The following is a 9,590-nucleotide window of genomic DNA, read 5'->3' on the forward strand; positions in this document are numbered from 1 at the left end:
TTTTTTTTTTTTAAGATTTTATTTATTTATTTGAGACAGAGAGAATGAGAGACAGAGAGCATGAGAGGGAGGAGGGTCAGAGGGAGAAGCAGACCCCCCGCCGAGCAGGGAGCCCGATGCGGGACTCGATCCCGGGACTCCAGGATCATGACCTGAGCCGAAGGCAGTCGCCTAACCAACTGAGCCACCCAGGCGCCCCCAAAGACAGTTTAAAATAGAAAATCTAGGGATGCCTGGGTAGCTTAGTTGGTTAAGGGTCTGACTCTCGATCTCAGCTCAGGTCTTGATCTCAGGGTCATGAATTCAAGCCCCATGTTGGGCTTCACACTGGGCATGGAGCCTACATTAAAAAAAAAAAAATCTATCAATGCAATTCATCACACCAACAGATGCAGCAAAAGCACTAAAAAAAAAAAAAATCAACTGTTCAAGACAAAAACTCTAAAATGATAAGTAGAAAATAAACTAATAACATCTATCCCCTCAAAAAAAAACCCCACTACAGCATATTTAATGTTAAAATATTAGAAGCACTCCATTAAAGTATCTAGAGAAGGATGCCTGATACCAACGCTTCCATTCAACTGTGCTAAATGCATTAGTCAATGCAGATCCAAAAAAAATAAAAAGAAACAGGAGGCAAAATCTAATGGAAAAGAAGAAATAAAACCTTCATTATTCACACTCAGCTACTTAGAAAACGCAAAAGAATTATAATCTATCACTTGCACGTTTCATTCAATCTAAAGATACTACCAACTATAAGATGCACCCTTGTTTTACATACAACTAAGAAAAACACTGCCAATTAAACTGATGTCACACTTTAACTAGAATTTTCATTTTAGATTGAGACCATTCTTTTAGACTTATATTTTATCGTATCTTGCACATATATAGAAAGAAAAATAAAAGCAAAAAGAAATTGGTATGATTTTCCTAAAACTTCACATTCAGGGTCCTACCACGGATTGCTTTTCTACTCAAAGCTATCCAATCTTTCTTACAATATTGTCCTCTGCCAACAGGAGTGTTGGTGACGTAGCATTTCTTAAAATGCTTCATTATCATCTGTGGGATTTTCTTTCCAGTGAGACATCCACTTCACAATTTCTGCCTTCAGCTGTAGTGTTTGGCATGAAATAACAACACAACAATGCACATGCTCATTTAAGTGATGACAAAATGAAGAGTGTTGACTAAGTGTGTGCATGTGTATGCAATGAGAACTATATCATAACTGCTGCCTGAACGACAGTGATTATAAGGTGGCCTACTGAAAACCTATTTTGATTTTATAAATTCTAAAATATAGGGGAGAAAAGTGCATCTCAGAATCTATGAAATATAGTAAGAGCAAAAATCAGCAAGGTTACATGATGAATACACCTAAGGCCGTAGTATTCCCTATACATTAGCAATAACTAAATAAAAATAATAACTAAAATGGGCGCCTGGGTGGCTCAGTTGGTTAAGCGACTGCCTTCGGCTCAGGTCATGATCCTGGAGTCCCTGGATCGAGTCCCGCATCGGACTCCCTGCTCGGCAGGGAGTCTGCTTCTCCCTCTGACCCTCCCCCCTCTCATGTGCTCTCTCTCATTCTCTCTCTCAAATAAATAAATAAAAATCTTTAAAAAAAAAAAAATAATAATAACTAATAACAAAATCCTATTCACAACAAAAATTGCATAGTATCTAGCAAAAAAATCTAACAAAAGTTGTGCAAGAGCTTTATGAAAAGCAGCAGAGCATGCTCAGATTGAAATCCCAGCTCCACTACTTAGTATGTATACTATCTATACGTGTCTATATATTTATTCTATAAATTTGACACAAATATAATAAAAATCCAAATTTTTCATAGACATTGACAAACCGACCCAAAAATAAAAAGAAAGAAAACAGCTTTAAAAGTTCTGAAGAAAAATGACATATTATAAAGCAAAAAAAAAAAAAAATTTTAGTTATAAAGCTATCATTATTAAATCAGAGTGATACAGATACAGAGAGTTAAACAGACCAATGAAAGCAGAAGAAACTAGAAACAGATGTGTATATATCAGAATACAATAAACCTCAGGAGTTTCACTATAAATCAGTGGGGAGAAAGGCTGAATTACTCAATGAATCCATATTAAAAAAATAAAGTTAGATCCCTACATCACACAACAGAAAAAAAATTCCAGATGAATTAATGACCTAAATATGAAAAAGTATGGTATCAGTATGACCTTGGGGTAAGGGAAGAACTTCTTGCAGATACAAAAAAACATAAGTCATCAATGAAAAAAAAACTGAGAAAACTGGCTACCTTCACATTAAGAAGTCCTACACAAACAAGCTAAAAGATAAGCCACAGACTAGGAAATGGTATTTTCAGTATTTATAATTATAAATCATTAGTATTCAGAATATAGAAAGAATATCCACCAATCAATGAGAAAAAGGAAACAACCCAACAGAAAAATGGACCCAAAGATAAAATAAGCAAATCACAGAAAATTCAAATGGTCAATAAATACGTGGGGAAAAAAGCTCAACCTCAACAGTAATCTAAGAAATGCAAAGAGAAAACAGCAATGAGATACAATTTATACACAACAGATTGGAAAAAATTGCAAAGGCTAATCTTTTGGCAGTAGTCTCCAGAAATAGAGGCTGATACACAGCTGGTGGGAGTGTCAAATGGAACAAAATTTGATGATGCCGCAATTCCCAGTAAAGTTGACAAATGCACACTCCTGAATGTAGCAATTCTACATCTATAATCTCAAGAGAGAAGAACCCTGTGTAAGGATGTTCACAGCAGCATTGTTTGAAACTGCACAAAACTACAAACAACATAATGGCTGCTCCATAAGAATAGATAAATAAACCACAGTATATTTATACATTGAAATACAAGTATAATGAATTAGATCAGTAGTTCTTCGTCTCAGGATCCCCTTACATTCTTATAAATTGAGGACCCCAAAGAATTTTTCTTTATGTGGGTTCTATCTACAGATATTTATAATAGAAATAAAATCTGAGACATTTAAAAATTTATTAATTCGTTAAAAACAAGCCAACTGTACATAAACACTTATTTTTAAATAACTATTTTTCAAAACAAAAAAATAAGTGAAAAGAATAGTATTATTTTACACTTCTGCAAATCTCTTTAAAGATAGGCTTAATAGAGAACAGCTGGATTCCCATAAGTGCTTCTGGGTTCAACCTATTATGACATCATGTATCACGCAGCCTCTGTACAGCACTCATGCAGTGCACACAAGAATGCGGCCAGAAGAATCTTATGGATCCCTGGGAATTCCCAGAGCACACTCTGAGAACTCCTGAACTAGACCCACACACAAAATGGATAAACCTCAAAAACACAATGTTAAGTGAAAAAAAAAAGAGAGAGAGACGACACACACAGTATGATACCATTTATGTAAAATTAAAACACAAAAACCAATACCTGATAATGGTTTTGGTACATACATATGAGGACAATTGTTACTTCTTGCAAAGAAAAGACAGGAATGGGATGGGGGGGCACTCTTTAAATGGATGTGAGATTTTCTTTAAACAAACAAAAAAAGTTATGAAGCAAATATGTAATAAACTATTAAGTTCTGTTAAATCTTGGTGATGCCTGCTTTTCAGGAGTTCTGAAATATTTCACAATTTAAAAATCTTAAATATATTTTAAAAAATCCTATACTTACTTCTCACTGATTTTTCCTTAAAGTGTGCCTCCTCTGAATAAAATATAGTTATGAGATACCTGGATTTTTTTTTTTTTTTAAAGATTTATTTATTTGACAGAGAGAGACACAGCGAGAGAGGGAACACAAGCAGGGGGAGTGGGAGAGGGAGAAGCAGGCTTCCCGCTGAGCAGGGAGCCCGATGCGGGGCTTGATCCCAGGACCCTGAGATCATGACCTGAGCCGAAGGCAGACGCTTAACGACTGAGCCACCCAGGCGCCCCTGGATTTTTTTTTTTTAAGATTTATTTATTTAGGGGCACCTGGATGGCTCAGTAGGTTGAGCATCTGCCTTTGGCTCAGGTCATGATCCGGGGGTCCTGGGATCAGCCCCATATTAGGCTCCCTGCTAAGCTTCTCCCTTTCCCTCTGCCCTTCCCCCTACTCGTGCTCCCCTTCTCTCTCAAATAAATAAAAATACTTTTTAAAAAGATTTTTTATTTTAGAGAGAGAGCACATCCTAGCGGGAGGGCCAGAGGGAGAGGGAGAGAGTATCTCAAGCAGACTCCACACTGAGTGTGGAGCCCAATGCAGGGACTGATCCCAAGCCAAAACCAAGAGTCGGACACTTAATTGATTATGCCACCCAGGCGCTCCAAGATACCTGGGTTTTTATTTACAAAGTTGTTTGGAAAAATAATTTGACAGGAATAAGAAGAGATTGGCCATATCAACCCCAAAAAGTTAAGCCGTGGGGGCAGGGGTTACCTAGCTCATGTAGTGTGCCTTAATATGTATATTCCTTGGTCAAAGGACACACAGATTAGATGCCTTACTACCTGAAAACTAATCACCTACAAAAAGTTTTCTATAACCAATAACTGAGATCATTGTTTTTAGAGATAATGACCATATGCCAGGTACTGCTCGAGGATAATAAAGGAGAACCTGCCTCTACATTCAGGTTCAGAAAAGACGACAAAAATATAAGCACGCAGTTCAAATTTAATAGGTTAAATACCAAATTAAAGTTGCCCACACTGATATGAGACAAAGAAGAATGAGCCTGGAAAAACAATAGTGCCAATAAGAAAAAGAAAGTGAGACAGCAAGACTTGTTTGAGGGACTCTGGGTTAAAAAACAAATAAGAAAAAAGACTATAAATAGTACTGGACATCTACAATATACCAAATAAATTTGGTTTCAGCCAAATGTTGAGATAGTAACACACCTGGGTAGAGATGGTCAGTAGGCAACTGGAAATGCTAGATAAGAAATTAGAAAAGAGGGTAGGCATGGTAAAGGGACATTAAAACCAAGGGAAAAGATTCAAGAAAAAGGACAGAGGATTGACCTTGAGGGAAATACCATGACAGAAAGAAAAAGCACAGAAAGTTTCTGAAACAAAGAACACTTTTATTTGATACACCCAATGACATGTGAAAGTTTCCCAATTTCGGAAATAGTGGATTCAGGAATAAGTGCAATGAAAAGAAATAAAAGTACTGGTGAAGGGAACGAGAAGACAAGTGAGGTTTTTCTAAGATAAGCAAACCTAGGAATGTTTCTAAGGAGAGGGAAAGGCACAGAGAGGGCAATGATGCAAGCAGCAGAATCACTGAAAGAGCCCCATCCCAAACAGGTGGAGCAGACGGGCAGAGCAGTTGTGAGCCTGAAGGAGGTCAATTCTTCCTGCAGCGAAAAGAACGGGAGGAAAGCCTAGGTAGAGACAGAGGAAGAGTATGCAGTGGAAAGGAAGGAAACTCAAATGCTTAGATCAGATTGTTGTCTATCTTTCTGGTTTAAGTAAGAGATTAGGTAATCTCTGTGAGGCTGAGGGGTTTCAAGGACAGGTGGAAGAGTCTGAGAGTAGAAAAATAGTCTGGAATCACCAGTGTACACAAACACAACACAAGCAAGGTCATCAATGATAATTACGAGTCTGGATGGGGTTAGAGAGGAAGCATTTACAAAGAGCAATGTGGAAAAAAAAATTTTTTTTAATGCACTGTGAGCATGTTTTTTAAAAAAGGAAACTTGAACCTATCTGAAATATACACATAAATTAAGAACTAACACCTCACTTATCCAAAATGGTTGGGTAATAAGGTGTTAACACCAGTCAGTTTCCCAGATCATCAAGGTCTACCCTTTCAGGCAAAAACATTTTATAGTTAATGGTTTCCGATAGAAATCCTTCTAAACTACACATGATCTGTCTTCTTAACTATGCAACTTGAGTCTCAATCTTAACCACCTACTCCTGCTGTACTGCGTGTGCAGCTAGACAGTTCTCTTTTTTACAGCTCTCCTAGGTCTTTCCCAGCTGTCAAGATAGAAAGCAACTGGTTCTTCTAAGTTTATGTTTATCCTTACCACCTCAACAACCGCAGCCCACTTGCTTAGCAACCTGCTTGTAGTCAGCCTCCTACAATGCAGTGTTTCTCCAGCTTTCCTAAACCATGGCCCCTTCCTTATGTTAAACATGAGAATCTTCAGTTCCCTTCCGTCCTCTCCCAGAGCATCAGTGCTCTGACCTCTTGCGGTCCAGGAAAATGGAAAAACTGAAACAACTTTCTAGTCAATACTGACGCTACCTATAGATTTAGATCATAAAATTCGAGGAAACACATTCCCCACACGTCCAACTAGGACAGTCAAATATTAATCAAAACATGAGAAGGTTTGGCTTAGCAAACAGCCTTAACAAAAGGGTAGTTACTCTCACGGGGGGAAGAACAGGGATTGCAAAAGGCCATCTGAAGGCTGCTGCCTTTTGAGTAATCTTTCTTCTAACTTTTCAAACTGACTTCTTAAAAAATCACCATGAGAATACTTACAGGTTCATTGCTCATTTTCATAAGTAACCCAGAGCACTAGTACTGCAATTTTCAACCACAATAAATGAAAAGTTAGAAACCTCTCCCTCTTTGTTTACTACAGAAATTATAACTCAGAACTACACGTTATTTGGAGTGAAGTTAGGAGAGAAAAGAGCAGCTCTCTAGTACAAACGGATCATTGAAGTAGCAGCAAAACTGGCTTAACTTCTGAACAGTTTTGATAATCATTCAGGTAGTGAAAACATTGATCCACTTGCTACTCTCATTATTTCTCAACTCTGAAACCTTTCCTAGTCCAATGGAACTAAGGAAATATGAAGCCCAGCTCAGGTGTATCGTCATCCTTCTACGTGAGGGCTTCCCCGGGCAGCCCGATCATATAAGCCCCTCCACCTGGCAAGCAAGTTCTTCCACCTTTTCTAGCCAGGATCCCCACCACCCTCCCACCTTCACCATCGACTCCTGCCGAACTACAAATACTTGCTGCTTTGTTTTTAGTTTTGTTTTTTTCCAAATACTATTTTGTGAAGAAGCTTCACCCTTGAAATGCCCTTTCCCCAGGCCCCACCTCTGCTTAACAAAGTCCTACCCATCCTTAAGTAACCTCAAAATGTCACCTACTTCAGAAATCTTTTCCTCATGCTCCAAATAGAAACTCTGCCTTCCTCTGAAACCCCAGTAATTCGTTGTACCTTTTCCGCAGCACTTGAGTGCAATTCACCACGTCTCCTCCGCCTCTGAACAGTGAACTTCTTGCAGCCACCGTATGCATTACAAGAACCTTTCTAATCTTTCTTATCAGCCAGCCCAGCACATCGGTAACACTGGGTTCCAAGTTTACTGGGGAGTTGTGCAGTATGCAATCAAAAGTCCTTTAAGGGACAGAATGCTACCTAAGAAGTTTTCAAATCAAATAAACTAAAAAACATGGCAAGCAGATGAATAAAGACTGCAGCACTAAGAAAATAAAAAACTTTCTGCCCTTCTTACTCCTCAAAAATAAGTTAATACCAACAGCACGAATAGCTTAAATGGACCTTTTCAAGAAAGTTGTTTTCAAATAAATGAGCTGAAAAGACTCCTTTAAAAATGTATTCGTTTTCGTGCTGTGCAAATTACACTTTGCCCCCTGTTGGATAAAAGAGTGATGAGAACTTCTTTCCTATCGAATTTTATTTTTCTTTCTTTATTCAGGTACTAGAGAAAGCAGTGAGTGTTGGAAAACCGCATCTAGGGCACCATAATAGCCACGTACGACGTTGAGTAAAAATAAAATGTCGTGGGGTTCCATTTGCCGTAGTGAGCCCAGATATCTGGGCTGCCACCCGTCCCGACAGCCCCCGTGTTGCTACAGGAGCGGGAGAAAGGCGCGGGGCCAGGGACGCTGAGGGACGAGATGGCCGCCTGCGGCAGCTCAGTTAAAATGCAGCGGAAGCAGCAGCCAGTCACGGGGCTGCAGGAGGGAGGGCAGCAAGGTGGCGCTGCCGCCGAGCGCCTAGAGCCTGAGCGCCCATCATGGCGGCAAGGGCAATGGCCGCTGCGGGGAGCGAGCACGCCCCCTCCGCGCGCACACGCTGCCGTGCCGGGCCTCGGGGGCCCGTCACCGGAGCCGCCGCCGCCGCCGCCGCCGCCGCCGCCCGCTCTCCGACCCCCCCTCACGGGCTGTAGCGGAATTTTCTCCTCAGACACCGCCTTCAAGATGGCGGCTCCCCCTCCCGACAACCCCCTTAATCGTCCCCTGCAGCAGGCGCCGAGCCGCCGCCATCTTGTCCCCCGTCCCTCCCCCCCTCGCCGATATTTACATAGCGAAAATCGGCCCGGCCGGCCTGCGGCCTTCACCTCACGCCTGCAGCCTTCGCCTCCTTGCCAGGCCTCGCCCCCGCGCGGTGCCCCGGGCAGGCCGCGGCGCCGACCCGACGCCCCTCCGCCGCCTCCCGGGCCACCGGGCGACCCTCCCCCAACCCCCGCCCGTTCACGGAGCGCGCCTCCGCCGCCGCTCGGGGCAGCCGGGCTCCTCCCCGGGCCTAACTGCGGCCTCCTCGGGGCCTGCTCGGCGCCACGCGCCGCACCGCCCGGCCTAGCGCGGAAGGGCGCCTCGCGGGCCGCCGACCAGGCCGGGACCAGGCCGCTGCGCGCGCGCTAGGCCCCACGGCCGCGGCGGCGCCCGGAACTCACCGGACGGACGTGCGGGCGGTCGGCGACGGTGGCGGGTGCTGCAGGCCGGCCTTTCTCTGGAGCACTGGGCCGGGCTCCGGCTGGTGGGGCGGGCGGAGGGAGGGAGGAGGGGCCGAGCTCGGAGCTGACAAAAAGCGGCCCAGCTCCCCGGCACGGGCCCGCCGTCAGCACGTCACGTCACCGCCCGGGAGAGAGACCCAGGAAAATGCGGAAGGGTAGATAGGCCCCCTCCTCCGCCCGGTGTGTCCCCTTGGCGCCCCGGGTCGGCGCCGCTCACGCTCCGCGACCGGGGAGCCCAGTGGCCTCGCTGCGGCGGGGTCTCCGGCGGCCGGAGTCTCCGTGACAGCGCCCCCCTTCTTTCCACCTCCTCCGCGCTCCCGCCCGCCGCCGCCGCCGCTACACACGCGCCGCTGCCGCCGCCTCGGCCGTAAAGCCCGCGCGGGGCCGCGGTCCTCCGACCCAGTGGAGAGGCGGGCGGCCCGCACCCGACCCGGCCTGGCCGCCCCCCACCATCTCCCGTGGGCCTCGGCCACCCCCTGGGCCGTCCCCGGAGACCTACCGCCTCTCCGCGCCTGTCTCGGCCGAGGCGCCTGCTCGAGTTGTTTGCAGGCCCTCAGACCCCCGCCCGCAGTAAATGTGTTTTCTTCATCCCTGTGGCTGGAGAAGATAAATTTAGCAGTCCCCGGCGTCCCCTGCCTTGGCTTAAAAAAAAAAAAAAAAATCTTTGAAATAAAATGAAAATAGGCTTGCCAGTCTAAATGGGTGTGTGGGCACGAGGAGGGGGAGAAGGGTTATCTTACAGCTACTACCAAACTGTTTAATTTTTTTTTTTAACAAGCATTCAGTCAGAGGACCTAACTGATTTTATTAGTTTGC

General features: G+C 44.1%; 1 protein-coding gene across 4 annotated transcripts in view; it reads right to left on the minus strand.

The window, feature by feature from the left end:
- The window catches only part of ZFX (zinc finger protein X-linked), a 54,995-nt gene extending 45,616 nt beyond the window's left edge, over positions 1-9,379 (minus strand). The window contains exon 1 of one of the 4 annotated variants that reach the window (XM_081809035.1): positions 9,274-9,379. The gene's annotated coding sequence lies outside the window, so the exon portion shown is untranslated. Of the gene's footprint in view, positions 1-8,341; positions 8,383-8,714; positions 9,017-9,273 lie in introns of those variants that run through there. The other 3 variants (XM_081809038.1, XM_081809033.1, XM_081809034.1) reach the window with 3 other exon arrangements.
- Between the last annotated feature and the right edge of the window lie 211 nt (positions 9,380-9,590).

Source organism: Leptonychotes weddellii, chromosome X (assembly GCF_054177405.1).
Source record: "Leptonychotes weddellii isolate Sample4059 chromosome X, ASM5417740v2, whole genome shotgun sequence".
Lineage (NCBI taxonomy): Eukaryota > Metazoa > Chordata > Mammalia > Carnivora > Phocidae > Leptonychotes > Leptonychotes weddellii.